Source organism: Lathyrus oleraceus, chromosome 7, assembly GCF_024323335.1.
Source record: "Lathyrus oleraceus cultivar Zhongwan6 chromosome 7, CAAS_Psat_ZW6_1.0, whole genome shotgun sequence".
In the NCBI taxonomy this organism is placed as follows: domain Eukaryota; kingdom Viridiplantae; phylum Streptophyta; class Magnoliopsida; order Fabales; family Fabaceae; genus Lathyrus; species Lathyrus oleraceus.
Genome location: NC_066585.1, coordinates 504,446,333 through 504,466,214, shown reverse-complemented (window position 1 = coordinate 504,466,214; position 19,882 = coordinate 504,446,333).

Genomic DNA, 19,882 nt, shown 5'->3' with positions numbered 1-19,882 from the left:
CATGTATACTTTTGTGACATTGCCTTGTTCTTTCCATTGTGAAATGCTTGATATTGATCCAAATGCCATGAAATTTTGCATGATGATTCTTAACATGTTGATTGACATTTTAGGCTTGGTTTGGTATTTTTCTCATGTTCCATCCCTGTTTTATGTACATGTAAATATGGTGTGACAATGCATGTCACACAATTGGATGTCCTATTTGATCATTTTCATTTCCAAATCAATTGATCTCTTCTATTTAAAATTTTTGGTATGCTAATTGTGTTTGATGTGTTGAATGCTCATGAAAATTTCCAAAATTGTTTGAGCCATTTCTGATTTAATGTGCATTTTCTCATCTTGTGTGTCCAATTGATGATCATGTTGTGTGCATTGCCTTCTCTTGGTTGAATGATAACATTTCTTGATGATTTTGATTTGGTCCTTTTTAGGACATGTTCATGATTGGCTAAGGATGATTCAAGTTGATTTTTACCTTCTGTTTTGAATTTCTTCTTCACTTTTGACCCTAGGCTTTGCCCTAGGGATTTGTACTCACATTTGAGTTGTGAATTTCAGGTTCAAGTATGCATCTCCATGATTGATGTTGCTTCTTCATTTGAGCTTGGCCATTTGTTATTGTTTGCTAACATTTGTTTGTTTTGTAGGCTTTGATGATAATTCATTTGAGTGTTTTCCTTATGGCTTGCTCATTGTGTATATTGGACTTGTCTGTCTGTTGAGATCTATTGACTGTTGTCTGTTTGTCTGAATGTAAATATTGACTGTTTTAGCTTTTCTTACAGGTACTTTAGCCGCTTTAACTCATTATTTGAGTTGCTTTGCTTGGCTTGGGGTTGGCATACCACTTAGGTAACTTCCTTAACTTCATGTAGTCTGGAAGACCTGTCATGTTATTTTGGCAGGCACCTGTCTGAAGCCCTCCTTAAGAGGCAATGTTTGTGGTTGTTTATCTTTGTGCCTTGTACATTTAAAGACCTCCTAAGTGAAGAGACATTGGCAGATAAAAGGGATGTGCAATCCATCCCCTGCTATTCAGTTGTGTCTTTCATCTTGCTCACACCATGTGTTGATGCACTTTGAATAAAAACCCAAAATCTTGTTGTGTCAGTCATGTGGAATAGAGTCCCACATTCTGGACTCCCACACCTTCTTTGATTCAAGATCACCCAGGCCCGGGTTAAGAGCTATGAGGCATAACTCTCATCTCCATTTCATCTGCTCACCCTAACTCTCAATGTTAGAGGTTAAGAGCCTGACCACCCTTTCCAGTTGGCTTGTTTGTCAAGGTCGATATGACCCCTTGACTGAAGCCCAACCTTGTATGGGCCACTTGTTTGCATATAGCGTGTGATACCTGTTCACCTGTGTTGCTTACTTGCTGTGTGATTGACTTGCTGCCTGTGCGAGTTAGGTTCTGTTTAGATACCTCAACCTAGGACTATTGTGGATTGCATGACAACTTTTAGGCTCGAGTCAGTCTCCCTATTAGTTTGTTATTTCCCGGTCTCTGGTTAGGAGAAAGTTTCTCCCCTGTTAAGGGGAACTACGTCGCCCTGATCCTCATACCAGATGAGGTACGTAGGCAGGAGATCGTGCGAGATCTCTCCGGGCAACCTTTTTTTTTTGTGTGTGTTTGCCTGACAGCTATTAGGCTCGAGTTCCAGACTCCCTATTAGCTTCTCTGTTTGATAACCTTTTTGTGGGTGTTAGGAGTTGGATGTAAGACCAGCGATTGGCATTCCGTTTCCTTCTTGTGGTGTGTTTGGAGTCTGATGTAAGTCCAGCGATTGGCATTCGGTTTCCCGTTTGTTTGTTGTGTGCTTGGAGTCTGATGTAAGTCCAGCGATTGGCATTCGGTTTCCTTTTCGTGTTTGTTGTGTGTGGAGTCTGATGTAAGTCCAGCGATTGGCATTCGGTTTCCCGTTTGTGTTTGTGTGTTCGGAGTTGGACGTAAGACCAGCCATTGGCAGTCTGTTTCCGTTTGTGTGTTTACTTTGACGTCTCAGCGTCTTTGTGTTGTGTTTTGTTTCGGCGTGTGTTAGCCGAACTACGGTAGCTCTGATTCTCATTCCAGATGAGATACATAGGCATAGGATGCGATATCCTAGCGAGCCCGTTCCCCATTTCCCCGAACTACGTTGACTCTGATGTTTGTTTCTGACAAACTACGTAGGACCAGGATGCGACATCCTGCCGAGTCACCTTCCTCCTTCTTCCATCTGTGTTTTATTCCAGCGTGTGTGCATTCTTTTGAGCAGTTATTTAGCAACCTTATTCTATTCTTCTGAGCGTGGATCCCGTCGAGTACGACGGACGTGAGGGGGTGCTAATACCTTCCCCTTGCGTAACCGACTCCCGATCCTTGCGTCTCCGGTCGTAAGACCATTTCCTTTCCAGGTTTACTTCGAGCGTTTCCTTTCCCTCCTTTGGGATAAATAACGCACGGTGGCGGCTCTGTTTGTTTGTTTTTCCCGCCGGTTGTTTTTCGCGGATGCGATAGCTGGCGACTCTGTTGGGGAAATATAGAAGTTGACCTCTTGCTGGTCCATCTTCCCTAAGCGAGTCACTCCTAGCGCTCTCTAGGATAGTTTAGGTTGCTTTTGCTGCTCTATTTATTGCATTTATGATTATATTGTGACTGTATATATTTGCATAGATGTTTGCATGCATCATACTATCATTGTGCTGTCTTCTGTACAGGTGGTTCCTCTGATTTGGGGTGGGTGTTCTGAGTGGGGCTAAAACCCAGGCCCGAGTATACACCTAGGATTAGTGTGGTCTCAGGTTGCCTCTCATGTTAGGTCAACAGGTTTTTGGCGACGTGACATACCACAAGCCGGACGAGGTTCTGTTGAGAGAGCCCTTCCTTTGTGGAGTATCCACTTTGGTTGAGTTATCTCATCTGAGCTGGTGACTTCGGTGACCGTTCTTTCCCGGATCTTTGGTTTAGACGATTTTATGAGAGCTGCAGCGGCACACCCAAAAGGGCAAACCCGTTGAGTATCTTGTCCGATTGTCGAGACCATTATCCGCCTTAGGATGACCTGATTAGAATTCACATGTGAGGGGAGGGTTGATTCTTACATATGCATGTTTTGATGGTGACTTTGATGGTGACTAATGGTTCAGTTATTGATCAGAGTCCTGTTTATAAGTCGGATTTATGGATATTTATTTCTGAGACGCCAGAGTTCCGTCCGTGGTATTTATCAGTGGGGATCCGTTTATTTCAGGATTCCCTGGGCTGGTTCAGAGGGTCTTGTGGTTATTTGTTCAGAGGATTTCTGGTGATGATGATGATGTATCCTCCGGTTCCGTTTATTTCGGAACTCTCAAGTCGGATTTGTGGTTACATATTCCCTCAGATGATTGTGATCAGTTCAGAGACCGTGATCCAGTGCAGTGGATGTTCAGATGACTTGGAGGATGGCACAGTGCATTGCATTCATACATCAGCATCATTCACATTTTGCATTTATCTGCATCTAACTCATGTTTATCCATATGCATGGGACATTCTTGACCGAGATCCTGGTTGAGAGACTTCTTTGTTCCAGACATGAGGACCGGTTTGAAAGACGATGTCGTCTACAGTTTCTTCGATCCAGAGATTGGTGTGCTGAGAGATATGATAGCATTGATTACACCTGACCATGTGGGGATGTTTCGTGAGGCATACGGTGGTATTCTGAAGTTGGTTTTCAGGCTCACAGACAATGATAGGAGTGTCATTCATACTCTTCTCCAGTTTTATGACCCGGGTTTGAGGTGCTTTGTTTTCCCGGATTACTTGTTGGGACCTTTGATGGAGGACTATGCCAGTATCCTGGGTCTTCCAATCAGGGACCAGATTCCGTTCTATGTCACTAAGGATGAACCTGATGTTGCTAAGTCTCTCGTGCTCTTTATTTGAGCCCGGAAGTGACTAAGGGGGGTTTGAAGGAGAAGGGAAAGTTGCCCGGTTTCCATCTGAATTTCTTGGAGGCTAAGGCCAAGGAGCATGCTGTTGTGGGTAATTGGAGGGTTGTTTGTGCTTTGCTTGCTGTGAGTATCTATGGAATCATCATGTTCCCTAATCAGAAGAACTTTGTAGACATTAATGCCATCCGGGTGTTTATGCAGAGGAACCCTATTCCTACCATGGTTGGGGATGTTTATTACTCGGTCCATAATCGGAACGAGAAGCGGCGTGGTGGACTGATCAGATGTTATGCTCAGTTGTTGTACAAATGGTTCATGGGGTATTTGCCTTCCAGAGGTGTCTTTGTTTTTCTTGATCCTACTGTCAAATGGTCAATCAGGTTGATGGGTTTGCGAGCCAAGGACATAGCTTGGACTCACAATAGTATGGCTGGACAAGACTTCATTTACAGTTGTGGAAGTCTTCCCAATGTGCCTCTTATAGGAGTTCAAGGTTGCATTAATTACAACCCGGTGCTTCTTAGGAGACAGATGGGATTTGCTGTGGAGGGTCCTCCCCTTGAGCGAGAGATTCATGAGTCTTTCTACTTCCCAATTGAGGGTAATCAGCCAAAGTTGAGGCAAGTGTCTGATGAGTGGCGTGACATTCAGAGAAAGGGCAAGGTTCCTTTTGGCAAGGTTAATAGCAGGTCTTTTCCTTCGTTTGATGATTGGCTTAGGAAGAGGATTGAGCTCACACATCTACCATTTCCTGGGGGTAATCCTTGGTGTCCATTGATTGAGGGGCCACGTTCTGCTGTCAGCATGGAAGAGTTCCTTGAGATGAAGAAAGCCAGAGATCAGCTGCAAGCAGAGAAGACTGAATTGGAGATGAGTGTTGCTAGAATTCAGATGGCTAATCAGGAAATCAACGGGAGAATGAAAGATCAGGATAAGAGACATGCCATTGAGGTAAAAAGCTTTGAGATAGACACTGCCTATTACCGTAAGATCAGCCAAGCGTTGGAGTCATCTACAAAGGAGCATGACCTTACCAAGGAGAAGCTAACTAGAGCTTTGAGGGATATTGAAGATGAGAAGAGGAGACAGGTCCTTGTGAAGAATCAGAGAGATGCCAGAGTCAGAGTCCTTATCATTGAATGGGAAGCAAAGTTGAAGATTAAGGAAGAAGAGAACACGAAGATTATTGCTGAGAGAGATCATTATCTTGCTGAGAGGGATCATTATTTCCGACAGATGAAGATTCACCAGAAGGAGGTGGGGAGATTGCAGCAGGAGAACACTGAGCTCAGGTTCGCCGTGAAGTTTACCAGGATGGTTGATGATGCAGAGCCTTCTGTAGGACCTTCTTTGGTGTAGACTTTTGTTATCATGTGTTGGATTACCGTCAGACCTATTGACGGAATACACTTGTTTGTATTTTCTTTCTGATTCTGGAGAATTGTATTTGATTTGTATCAGCCTGATGTATGACTCTTGCACTTGTAGTGCACTTTTGATATACAGTGGTTATTTTCATTCAGTGATTGATCTTCAAGCTTCATTTTCTTTCCTGTGCATACTCACATCGCACACACATGGTTGGGTAATATTTTTGCTAAATCATATATCTCTTCTTGGATTGGCAAAATTAGACGATTGATGTCAGAATGTTGCTGTCAAATTATTATCTGTCTCGATGAAACCAGGATCGAAAGACAGAGTGTTCCTCATATGGATAGACATTGCATTCATGCATGAATCATAATAACTTGTCTTCTATTTTGCAGGTGTCGGTTTCTAATGTGCTTGATTGTTTCAGGAATCATTGCTCGCGCACGTAGAATCATTCCCTTGCACGCAGCACGTCCGCACAGATACCCTACCCGACATAACACATCCAGGCTGATGGATCTACCCAACGCAGATATTCTCGAGCTGAAGGAGAAAATGAATGAACTGATCAATGTCATGCAAGGGTTTGCCGTGGGGCAAAAAGCGCTTGTTGATAAAGTGGAGAAGCTCGAGCGGGCTTCAACTGCCAACAGTGGTATCAATTTAGAGGGTGTCTCCAACCATGGCCTTGGTGGTTCCAGGGATGGAGGAGATCTCGGAAAGAAGACAACTGCTGGTGTGGTGATTAATAATGGGGGTGGTTTCGGTGTTGCCACAGGCGGAGGACCAGGTCCGATGGGCAACAATCTGAAGGGCAGTCTGTTTCCTCCTTTCTTCGGGGCTGAGGAAGATAGAGAAGAAGACCAGTTCTCCGTGCTTAATGAACAGTTCGGTCAATTTGGTGTCCAACCACCAAATAAAGAGATTCAGGTGTTGGCGGAGAAAATCAGGGCTCTTGAAAGCTATGCTACTCCGGGGGTTGTTAATATGTCGAACATGGGGCTTGTTGAAGGGATTGTGATCCCGCAAAAGTTTAAAGCACCTGCGTTTGACAAGTATAATGGGAATTATTGCCCGGAAACTCATCTCCAGGCTTTTGTCCGAAAGATTTCTGCTTATACAATGGACCAGAAGCTTTGGATGTACTTCTTCCAGGACAGTCTGTCTGGGGGGTCTTTGGAATGGTACACCAAATTGAGGTCATTTGATGTCAAGAGCTGGCAGGATCTTGGTGATGCGTTCTTTAAACAATATCAATTTAATGCTGACATGGCTCCTAGTCGTACCCAGCTGCAGGGTATGTCTCAGAAGCCAAATGAGGGGTTTAAAGAATATGCACAGAGGTGGAGAGAGCTGGTTGCCCGAGTCCAACCTCTGTTGGTAGACCGAGAAATGTCTGATCTATTCATGGGTACCCTTCAGGGGACGTTTGCAGAGAGGATGGTTGGATACCCGGTTACCAACTTTGCTGATATAGTGGTGGCCGGAGAAAGAATAGAAAGCTGGTTAAAGATGGGAAAGATACAGGGTAGTGCTTCGTCGTCTGGATCGAAGAAGCCCTTTGGGAATGGTCAGAGGAAGAAGGAGGGTGATACAAGTGTTGTGTATGCCCAAAGAGGACAGAGTAGGGATCGTTACTACCAACACACTTTTGCGGTAACAATTTCTCTTGACAATCAGGCTGCACAACAACATCAACAACAACCGCAACAACAACGACAGCCGTTTCAATAGAGACCGCAGAGGGTCGGGTATCAGGTGCGGGGGCGAATGACTGACCGTCAATTTTATAGACCACCTGTAACCTACTCGTTCTTGTTGAAGAAGTTGAAGGATTTGGGTTTGGTTCAGTTGAGGACTTTGGCTCCAGTGAGACCGGATCAGAGGCCGGCTAGCTATGATGAGAACGCCAAGTGCGAATTCCACTCAGGTGCCCCTGGACACAATGTAGAAAATTGTAAAGATTTTAAGCATGTGGTCCAGGACTTGGTGGATTCTAGAGCTATCAATTTTGCTCCGTCTCCAAATGTAAATGTTAATCCCATGCCCGCGCATGGTCAGATGGGGGTGAATGCAATTTCTGAAGATGGTAGAACTGTTGGGCTGATGAATGTAGATCAGTTGAAGACTCCATTGGTTGAGGTCAAGAGACAATTGTTGAAGAATGGGGTCTTTCCGGGCTGCGATGATTGTTGTGCTGCGTGCACCGTTGTTCCCAATGGGTGTATATTGTTGAGGGAGGCTGTCCAGAGGCTGATGGATGAGGGAAGCCTCAGATTTGAAAAGGTTGATTCGGGGAAGGAAGATATCTCCACCATAACCATCTACTTCGATCCGGTTGATTTGTCAACGCTGGCAGATGCGGCTCCAGTTACTATCACGTTACCTGGGCCAATTCCTTATGACAATGATGACGCCGTGCCGTGGCACTATGGTGGGGAGGTTTATTATAATGGGGAGAAGTTGGATGATCAGACTGCAGGTGAAAACACTGTTTCAAAGGTGGATAATGCCGGACCCAGTGGTTTCACTCGCAGTGGAAGGTTGTTCGCACCTGACATTTTGAGAAGTGGGGATGGAGAGAGAGAAAAGAAAGATAAGGCCGAGGCTTTAGCCAGGGAGAGAGGGAAGCAGGTGGTAAATGAGGGTACTCCTGTGGTGACACCGGCGCCTGGTGGGTCGGAAAGAGAACTTGATGATGAAGCTGAAGAATTTTTGAGAATCATCAAGAAGTCAGAGTATAAGCTTGTTGACCACTTGCAGCAGACGCCATCTAAGATTTCAATCCTGTCATTGTTGCTGAGCTCGGAGGGGCATAGAGAGGCTTTGTTGAAAATACTGAAGAGAGTCTATGTTCCCCGGGAGATAAAAATCAATCAGTTGGAGACGGTGGTGTCAAATGTCAATGCCAGCCATGGGCTGGGTTTCACCGACCTTGATTTAACTGTGGATGGGCGTAACCATAATAGGGCATTACACATTGCCATGGAGTGTAAAGGAGTCGTGCTTTCGCACGTGTTGGTTGATACCGGCTCGTCGCTCAACGTGTTGCCGAAGAAGGCCCTGGCGAAGCTGGATTGCGAAGGAGTGGTGTTGAGGCCCACTGACCTTGTTGTCAGAGCCTTTGATGGTTCGAAGCGGGCTGTGTTTGGGGAAGTGAAGCTCCCCGTGAAGATCGGGCCTGAGGTGTTTAAGTCCGTTTTTTATGTCATGGATATTCAGCCGGCATACAGTTGCCTGTTGGGTCGCCCATGGATTCATGCTGTTGGAGCAGTGACTTCGACTTTACACCAGAAATTGAAGTATATATGGGACGGGCAGGTCGTCACAGTCTGTGGAGAAGAAGACATCTTCGTCAGCCACTTATCATCGTTCAAATATGTGGAAATGGACGGTGAAATTGTTGAAACACCAAGTCAAGCATTCGAAACCGTCAAGGTGGAGAATGCTCTTTTGGCCAAAGAAGAGGAGAAGCCGTCCATTTCTTCGTACAAGCAGGCTGCCGAGGTGGTGAAGAATGGAGAAGCTCCTGGTTGGGGAAATATGATGGACATCACCGCCAAGAAAGACAGATTTGGAGTGGGTTATCAGTCGGGCCGAGGCTCGTCTGGTCAGAGCAAGGGACGTCGTCAGCCATTCACGTTCACCAGTGCTGGAATGCTGGATCCATATCACATCTGTATGATGGGTGAAGAGGTCGACAGTGACTGTGAGCTCGATGGTTGGATAAAACCGTGTGTACCAGGGATGGAGATCCAGAACTGGAAGGCCGAAAAGATCATCACTGTCACTCTACGTGAAGAGTAATATTTCCTGTTTTTCAATTCTATTTGCATGAAAGCCATACGTTTTGCCCGAAACGTAATGGTTCATTGTAAGGGCCACCTCATGTGTTTCATTTTGCAATATTTGCATCATAAATAAAAAGGATGTTTTTCATTAAAAGCGGTGTTCCCTGTTTTTAATTTATTTTTGCAGTTTAATAAAAACAAAAATAAAAATGGCAATGTTTTCATTTTCCTTTTTCGTTTGTTTCGCTCCGGTTCTAAAGCAATGCATGAATCAACATTCATGCAGATGCGATCATTCTCCGGATCTTATTGATAACAATTTCTGTTACACCCTCATATGACTTCGACAATCCGATCTATCACGCCGAAGAAGAAGGCGAAGAAGATTGTGAACTGCCGGAGGAATTACCCAGGTTGTTGAAACAAGAGGAGAAGGTGATTCAGCCGCACGAGGAGCAAGTTGAGGTTGTGAATCTGGGCACCGAGGAGGTCAGGAAGGAAGTGAAAATTGGGGCCGCGTTGGAGGAAAGTGTTAAGAGCAGAATGGTAGCCTTGTTGAAAGAGTATGTTGATATCTTCGCCTGGTCTTATCAGGATATGCCAGGGTTGGATACCGATATTGTGGTGCACAAGCTACCGTTGAGAGCAGATTGTCCTCCAGTGAAGCAGAAGTTGCGCAGAACTCGACCTAAGATGGCCATGAAAATTAAAGAAGAGGTTCAGAAGCAGTTGGATGCTGGCTTCCTCGCTGTCACTAATTATCCGCCTTGGGTCGCAAATATTGTGCCAGTCCCGAAGAAGGATGAGAAGGTGAGAATGTGTGTGGACTACCGGGATTTGAATAGAGCTAGCCCGAAGGACGATTTCCCACTACCTCACATCGATGTGTTGGTAGATAATACAGCTCAATTCTCGGTGTTTTCCTTCATGGATGGCTTTTCTGGCTATAATCAAATCAAAATGTCGCCAGATGATATGGAGAAAACAACGTTCATCACACCGTGGGGCACTTTTTTCTATAAGGTGATGCCATTTGGTCTCAAGAACGTCGGTGCTACTTATCAGAGGGCCATGGTGACTTTGTTTCATGATATGATTCATCATGAAATCGAATGCTATGTTGATGACATGATAGCAAAGTCCCAAACAGAGGAGGGACATCTGGTGGATCTGGCCAAGTTGTTTGACCGGCTGAGACAATTCAGACTGAGGTTGAATCCGAATAAGTGAACTTTCGGAGTGCGGTCCGGTAAGTTGCTGGGGTTTATTGTAAGCGAAAGAGGAATCGAGGTTGATCCTGCTAAAGTAAAAGCAATACGAGAAATGCCTGAACCGAGAACAGAAAAGGAGGTTCGTGGTTTCTTAGGTAGATTGAACTACATTTCACGGTTCATATCTCATCTAACAGCCACGTGTGAACCTATATTCAAGTTGTTAAGAAAAGATCAAACGGTCAGGTGGAATAATGATTGCCAAGCGGCATTTGAAAAGATAAAAGAGTATTTGCAGGAGCCTCCGATTCTGATGCCTCCTGTGGAGGGACGACCGTTAATTCTGTACTTGACGGTCCTCGAGGGGTCTATGGGGTGTGTATTGGGGCAGCATGACGAGTCTGGTCGAAAAGAGCATGCGATTTACTACCTTAGCAAAAAGTTTACCGACTGTGAAACAAGATATTCACTGCTCGAGAAAACTTGCTGCGCTTTGGTATGGGCTGCTCGCCGACTGAGGCAGTATATGCTGGTTCATACCACTTTATTGATTTCCAAGATGGATCCAATCAAGTATATTTTTGAGAAGCCAGCATTGACCGGGCGGGTTGCGAGATGGCAAATGATTTTGACTGAATACGATATCCAGTATACCTCTCAGAAGGCGATAAAGGGGAGTGTATTGTCTGATTATCTCGCTCAGCAACCCATTGAGGATTATCAACCTATGAAGTTTGAGTTCCCTGATGAGGGCATCATGTTTCTCAAATCGAAAGATTGTGAGGAACCAATCCCGGAGGAGGGGCCTGACCCTGAATCTGAATGGATTCTGATGTTTGATGGGGCCGTTAACGTGAACGGTAGTGGAGTTGGTGCTATTTTGGTTACGCCGAAAGGATCCCACATTCCTTTTGCTGCCCGGCTAACATTTGAATGCACCAACAACGTGGCTGAATACGAAGCTTGTATCTTGGGGATTGAAGAGGCGATTGATTTGCGGATCAAGAACCTTGTCATATATGGAGATTCAGCTTTGGTTGTGAATCAGGTTAATGGAAAATGGTATACGCATCAATCTCATTTAATTCCATATCGGGATTATACGAGGAGATTGTTGACGTTTTTCACCAAGGTGGTGTTGCATCATGTGCCTAGAGAAGAGAACCCTTTGGCAGATGCTTTGGCTACTCTGGCTGTCTTGATTAAGGTGCGGTGGTGGAATCAGTTCACTAGTATTGAGGTGGGACGTCTGGATAGACCGGCTTATGTGTTTGCTGTTGACACAGCACCTGATGATGAGAAGCCGTGGTATTATGATATCAAGCGCTATCTGGAGACCCAAGAGTATCCTGAGGGAGCATCTAAGAAGGACCGAAGGACTCTGAGGAGGTTGGCCATGGTGTTCTATCTGAACAAGGATGGGGTTTTGTACAAGCGGAATTTTGATTGGGTCTTGCTCAGATGTGTTGATGACAAGGAAGCAAGCCAATTGATGGAAGAGGTTCACGAGGGGTCGTTTGGTACCCATGCCAGTGGGAATGCAATGGTGAAGAAGCTGCTGAGGGCAGGGTATTATTGGATGACAATGGAGGCCCAGTGTTTCAACTTCGTGCGGAAGTGTCATAAATGCCAGATTTATGCTGATAAGGTGCACGTGCCTCCAAATCCGTTGAGTTTAATGTCGTCTCCATCGTCGTTTGCCATGTGGGGCATTGATATGATTGGGAAGATTGAACCTACGGCTTCGAATAGGCACCGGTTCATATTAGTGGCCATTGATTACTTCACCAAGTGGGTGGAAGCAGCCTCTTATGCGAACGTGACGAAGCAGGTCGTGGCCAGATTCCTCAAAAGAGATATCATTTGCAGATATGGGGTTCCCGAGAGAATCATTACTAATAATGGTTCTAATTTGAACAATAAGATGATGGCAGAACTGTGCCGGGAATTCAAGATTGAGCATCACAATTCTTCTCCTTATCGTCCAAAGATGAATGGGGCGGTCGAGGCAGCTAATAAGAATATTAAGAAGATTATGCAGAAGATGGTCGTGACCTATAAGGATTGGCACGAGATGTTGTCGTTTGCATTGCATGGGTATCGAACTTCGGTGCGCACGTCTACTGGAGCAACGCCTTTCTCGCTTGTGTATGGGATGGAAGCCGTGCTACCGGTTGAGGTTCAGATTCCTTCGTTGAGAGTCCTGATGGACGTGAAATTGCAAGAGGCTGAATGGGTAAGAACTCGGTATGAAGAGTTGAGCCTGATTGAAGAAAAGAGGCTGGCGGCCATTTGTCATGGGCAGTTGTACCAGCAGCGGATGAAGCGTGCTTTTGACCGAAAGGTACGACCTCGAGTATACCATGTAGGCGATATGGTGTTGAAAAGGATCCTTCCTCCTCAAAACGATCGAAGGGGCAAGTGGACACCCAATTACGAAGGTCCATTTGTGGTCAAGAAGGTTTTCTCTAGCGGAGCCTTGCTGTTGACGACCATGGATGGTGAGGATTTTCCATCCCCTGTGAATGTAGACGCAGTTAAAAAATACTTCGTATAAGAGACCCGCTGGACGAAAAGAATAAAATAGTCCAGGCAAAAATGGGCATCCCGGCGAACCAAGAAAAAAGAAAAAAGGTTCGGGCAAAAATTAGGGATAAAAATGGAAAAACTGTACACCCGGCAAGTCGAAAACCCCACAAGGGCGACTTGGGCAAAAAAGGGTATCCCGGTGGACTGAAAACCCAAAAAGGGCGGTCCAGGAAAAAGAGGGATTGAAACGAACAACTGCGTCCAGCATGATCGTTTGCGCTTTGGTTAAGGCACGTGGATAATCCCCGACAGGGATCGGTCGGAAGTGTCTTGTTCAGAAGGCGGAAAGCACGAAGAGTCTTGAGGACATATGGGGTGTAACCGAGTTGGAACTCGATGAGATCACGGGTTCACATTGCCATTAGGATAGATTTTCCTTTTGTGCGCAATTACCTCTTTTCAGGAATTGCTTCTTGTGTATTGCTCGGTTTTGAGCCACCTTTTTCAATCAATAAAATGCATATTCAGTCAAATAATTCTGTTTTTGTTTTCATTACCGCTTTGATTGCAAAAACATCTGTTTATTTTGATAAATAATCTTTGCATTATGAGACATGGAGGTACCTTCCAATGCATGTTTATAAGATTGAAAACTTGAAATCTTATTTGGAAGGTGGAGTGACCCAGGTGTTGAAATCTTGGCACGCCTGGGGCACGTTTTTATCTAACGATCTTTTTTGTAGGTGTTGTTGGATATTTTCACTCACTTGCAGGTTGTGATGTGAAGCTTTTTGATAATAGATCCTCATGGAGTCCAGTTAGGGACAGGAGAAATAGAAGAACGGTGAAAAGGCGACGGAAGAACGTATGACGATCCTGGAGGGTTAATCAAGAAGACTCTTCAAAGTCTGAGGACTGGGAAGTTTGTATGAATCCAGGGGGTTCGATCTCCGTAGAGTACGGAGAAGTCGAGAATACAAGGTGATTAATCAGAAAAGTCCAGACAAGTCTGGGAGCTCTCAAAAGTGGAAAGTTGACACTTGATTTAGATGTTGAATACCATGGTTCGACGAGTCGACGGTTGTTTTGTGCCGAACTTTCCTTATTTCCCCAAGCAGAGTCGGGATTGTTACCTCTCCAGCAGATTCAAGGTCTGTGTCTTCCCTAGCGGAGTCGGGATTTTTATATCCCCAGCAGTTTCGAGATCGATATTTCCTCAGCAGCCAGGCCGGAAGGTTGCTATTTCCCGTAGCACGGCGGAGCTTGTATATTTCCCCAGCAAGTCGAAGATTGTTGTTTTCCCCGCAGAGTGTGTTAGTGGTTTGTTCCCCAGCGAAGTCCCTGAACGGATCGGGTTCAGCGGAGGTCTTCCCCGGTGAGGGTTGTCTTTTCCTCAGCAGCAGTGCTATTCCCCAACAGGGTGGAGATTGGAGTGTTGTCGAGTTCCTCAGCAGAGTGCCTCGAGCTCCCCAGAAGAGTCTCTTGAGGGGGATACTTTTTATGCATTCATCATTTAGACAAGCATAGCATATTGCATGTCTAATTGCGTAGCATTTCCATGGTTGTGGAGTATTATGCTAAAAAATCATCATGCATCAGCATTGCAAGCATAAACTAGTCTCGAGTCGTGGTTACTGTTTGAGGATTGGTTTCGCCAGAGGGTGAAGATGTTACTCTGAGGAGTTTGGCATCGTGATTTTGAATCAACAGTATTCCCCAGCAGTGCGATATTGGCGGAAGGATTTCTATCGGGCGGAGATGGAAATGATAATCAAAGAAGTTTTGGGGTTCAAAAAAGGCAAAAAAAAGAGAAAGAGAATAATCCCCAGCTGAGCGCAAACTGTTCGTTTGCTAGGGATGAATAGAGGATATCATGCTAATGGCTTGTTATCCCCAGCATGGGTCGTTGGCACGCGTGCCGCCTCACTTATCATTGTCCCTTATTTCTGCCGATGCTGACAGGCATGACAAGTTTTCGGGTATTCAGACCGATGTGTTCAGGCCAGTTTTCGGGTATTCAGACCGATGTGGCGTTCAGGCCAGTGTTCGGGTATTCAGACCGATGTGGCGTTCAGGCCAGGTTTCCGGTGTTCAGGCCGAGGTGGGTATTCAGGCCAATTTCCGATCTTCAGATCGAAGAAGCTTCCGAAGTTCAGATCGATGCAGCTTGCGGCATTCAGGCTAGGTTTCGGGTGTTCAGGCCGAGGTGGGTATTCAGACCAGACTTTCCAATTTTCAGATCGAAGAAGCTTCCGAAGTTCAGATCGATGCAGCTTGCGGCATTCAGGCCAGTTTCCGGTATTCATACCGAAATGGTATTCAGACCAAAATGGTATTCAGACCGAAATGGTATTCAGACCGAAGCGGTATTCAGACCAAAATGGTATTCAGACCGAAGCGTCATTCAGGCCAATCTCTCGGTGTTCAGACCGACGTTAATACTCTCATGTTTCGATGTTCAGTATTAAGACTCATGAGCGGCGTTCAGGCCATGGTGGTTCCCGTGTTACCATATATTTTGATATCCAGGTCAATATTTCTTTTTGGTACTCAGGCCGACCTTCACCGTACCAGACGGATTCTTCTTTTGAGATCGCTTCACTGCCGATTCTGACAGGCATTGTTAATTATTTCCCGGCGGAGTGCAAATTGTTCGTCTGTTCTTGGTATTCAATCACTCTTCACCCTGATCATCTGAAAGCCAAGGCTATTCATATCGACAGGTTCACAGTGGATTGAATAGGGGCAGCTGTAACACCTCAAAATTTGCCCTCCTCTCTTGGAACTAGCTTAGCATATTGCATTTCATTTTTTAGGACATTAGGCATTTGCATATTGCATATCATGTGAGAATAAACAAGTCATCCTCCAAAATCTTTCTCAGAAGATAGAGAGGTTAAGAGATTCATGCCTGAGGGTCTCATGGATTGATCACTAGCCATCTGAGGGTTTGTGCTTCAATTACGGTTTCTTGGTCCTTCAAGGAGTTTGAGCATTATCTTATTGGCAAGGGTACATTATCATCATCATGGTTATGTCATCCTCAAGGGGCTCATTGTTCATGCTCAGATCCTTTGGGATTAGGGTTTTGACCTCTAGTCAACCCTAATTAGTTGCATTCTACCAGTCAGGGTTCCTCAAGGAAATGGGGTTTATTTGCTTGGATGAGGATCATATGATTATTGTGTGGAGCTTACAAGAGCTAGGGGTTCCTTTTGGAGCCAATTCCTCAAGTGGCTGAGGCTCAGGCTGATCAGAGCATGGCCAGGTCATTTAAGGACCTACAAAGTCAACAGAAAGTCAACTAAGGGCTAGGAGGTGGAGAAATGGTTTTCAACATCTCATTCATGTTCAAAAGAGGCTTATTCATCATGTCAAATGCATATCTTGAAGAATTTGAGGCCAGATCAAAACTTTCCAAAACTGGAAAGTGACCTGTAATTGAAAGTTTCCAAAAATGGAAAGTTTTTGGTTTAAATTCAACTTGATCTTACATCATCAAAGAAGCTTTAAATGAAATTTTGTCCAACATGAAAATTGAAGATCTTTCTCTCCCGTTTCCAAAAAGTCCAAGATCATGAATTTATGATGAATGGTTCAGGAGATATGATCAAATCATTGCCAAGTGTGCTTGAAACTTCAAAAGGCCATATCTTTTGACTCATAACTCCAAATTGAGTTCTCCTTTTTGCCAAATTCTTCTCATGACATGAACTTTCTAAATCATTCATCACATTGCATGAAAATTCATCACATGATCATATGCATATTCATGCTTATTTTGGAGGGAAAATGCTAAATTTGAAATTGGTGCATCATGGGAACAAATCACCATTGCCATTGTGTTAATTGGAAGATTTTAAGTGAGATTAATCATTCATTTGGTACTGTTCACGTCCATTTGCTCCATGCACCATGCAAAATGTCATTTTGGGCCAAACACCTTATTTTCACTTAATCTCAACTAAACATGTTTAATTTTGATTAAGAGTGGATTAACACAGGGTATATATTCATAATCATAACAGAATTTGAGAGGATTCTAGATCTAGATCTCAAAATTCTCTCTCCCTCCAAAATTTTCTCCTAATCAAAATTCAAATTTCTTCCACATAAGCCTTCAATTTTCTTCCATATTCTTGTTCTTTGGTGTGGATTTAGTATTGATCAAGCCTTGAATCATCAAATCTAGACCAGAATTGTGCATAGCAAGCTCAAGAACACAAGCATGGAAGTTGATTGTTAAGCAAGATCTAAGCTGTTTCAAGCCTCAATTTCAACTTCAAGCTTCATAATAGTGATATAGGAGTGGATTTACATGCTTGCCAAGTCCTGGATCTGCCACTGCCATTGTTGGATCTTCAAGAGGTCAAAATTTCGAACCTCTTAATTCATGATTTTATGTGCATAGACTTGTAGAGTTTTTCATGTTGGTTCTACTGATATAAAATTTATTAAAAACGGATGAATTTTGCATGAGATATGTGAGTTTAAAGTTTGTAGATCTAGAAAGTTTTCCTTCGATTCTCTTTGGTCATGATGTTTTAGGATGAAATGATGCTTGATTTGTAACCTCCATAACACGAGCTTTCAAATGATGTATTTATTTTAAAATTCTGGAAAAAAAATCGTGAACAGTAACCACCACCGTCTTCATGAAGAAGACGGTGGTTTCCGCCACTAGCGTCCACCTAGCGTCAGCATAGCGTCCGTTTCTGCATTTGGCTAGGGCACTGATGAAACGACGTCGTTTCGTCCTGGAAGCACCCCTCGCTTCGATTCCTGCTGGGAGCAATTGCCATTTTATTCAATTCTTTTCATTATTTCATGTTTTTTTCAATTTTTATTTCATTTTTTCCATGATCTTCAAAAAATCATAACTAATTGTAGAATGATCCAAATAATTCCAGGTTTTTTGCTACTTGATCCTTGAAATGTCTAGAAATTTATGATGTTAATTTCTGGAATTGTGCCTGACTGGATTTTGAATTGTGTTAGACTATGTAAACATGTATACTTTTGTGACATTGCCTTGTTCTTTCCATTGTGAAATGCTTGATATTGATCCAAATGCCATGAAATTTTGCATGATGATTCTTAACATGTTGATTGACATTTTAGGCTTGGTTTGGTATTTTCTCATGTTCCATCCCTGTTTTATGTACATGTTAATATGGTGTGACAATGCATGTCACACAATTGGATGTCCTATTTGATCATTTTCATTTCCATATCAATTGATCTCTTCTGTTTACAATTTTTGGTATGCTAATTGTGTTTGATGTGTTGAATGCTCATGAAAAATTCCAGAATTGTTTGAGCCATTTCTGATTTAATGTTCATTTTCTCATCTTGTGTGTCCAATTGATGATCATGTTGTGTGCATTGCCTTCTCTTGGTTGAATGATGACATTGCTTGATGATTTTGATTTGGTCCTTTTTAGGACATGTTCATGATTGATTAAGGATGATTCGTGTTGATTTTTAGCTTCTGTTTTGAATTTCTTCTTCACTTTTGACCCTAGGCTTTGCCCTAGGGATTTGTACTCACATTTGAGTTGTGAATTTCAGGTTCAAGTATGCATCTCCATGATTGATGTTGCTTCTTCATTTGAGCTTGGCCATTTGTTATTGTTTGCTAACATTTGTTTGTTTTGTAGGCTTTGATGATAATTCATTTGAGTGTTTGTCTTATGGCTTACTCATTGTGTATATTGGACTTGTCTGTCTTTTGAGATCTATTGACTGTTGTCTGTTTGTCTGAATGTAAATATTGACTATTTTAGCTTTTCTTACAGGTACTTTAGCCGCTTTAACTCATTATTTGAGTTGCTTTGCTTGGCTTGTGGTTGGCATACCACTTAGGTAACTTCCTTAACTTCATGTAGTCTGGAAGACCTGTCATGTTATTTTGGCAGGCACCTGTCTGAAGCCCTCCTTAAGAGGCAATGTTTGTGGTTGTTTATCTTTGTGCCTTGTACATTTAAAGACCTCCTAAGTGAAGAGGCATTGGCAGATAAAAGGGATGTGCAATCCATCCCCTGCTATTCAGTTGTGTCTTTCATCTTGCTCACACCATGTGTTGATGCACTTTGAATAAAAACCCAAAATCTTGTTGTGTCAGTCATGTGGAATAGAGTCCCACATTCTGGACTCCCACACCTTCTTTGATTCAAGATCACCCAGGCCCGGGTTAAGAGCTATGAGGCATAACTCTCATCTCCATTTCATCTGCTCACCCTAACTCTCAATGTTAGAGGTTAAGAGCCTGACCACCCTTTCCAGTTGGCTTGTTTGTCAAGGTCGATATGACTCCTTGACTGAAGCCCAACCTTGTATGGGCCACTTGTTTGCATATAGCGTGTGATACCTGTTCACCTGTGTTGCTTACTTGCTGTGTGATTGACTTGCTGCCTGTGCGAGTTAGGTTCTGTTTAGATACCTCAACCTAGGACTATTGTGGATTGCATGACAACTTTTAGGCTCGAGTCAGTCTCCCTATTAGTTTGTTATTTCCCGGTCTCTGGTTAGGAGAAAGTTTCTCCCCTGTTAAGGGGAACTACGTCGCCCTGATCCTCATACCAGATGAGGTACGTAGGCAGGAGATCGTGCGAGATCTCTCTGGGCAACCTTTTATTTTTTGTGTGTGTTTGCCTGACAGCTATTAGGCTCGAGTTCCAGACTCCCTATTAGCTTTTCAGTTTGATAACCTTTTGTGGGTGTTAGGAGTTGGATGTAAGACCAGCGATTGGCATTCCGTTTCCCTCTTGTGGTGTGTTTGGAGTCTGAGGTAAGTCCAGCGATTGGCATTCGGTTTCCCGTTTGTTTGTTGTGTGCTTGGAGTCTGATGTAAGTCCAGCGATTGGCATTCGGTTTCCTTTTCGTGTTTGTTGTGTGTGGAGTCTGATGTAAGTCCAGCGATTGGCATTCGGTTTCCCGTTTGTGTTTGTGTGTTCGGAGTTGGACGTAAGACCATCCATTGGCAGTCTGTTTCCGTTTGTGTGTTTACTTTGACGTCTCAGCGTCTTTGTGTTGTGTTTTGTTTCG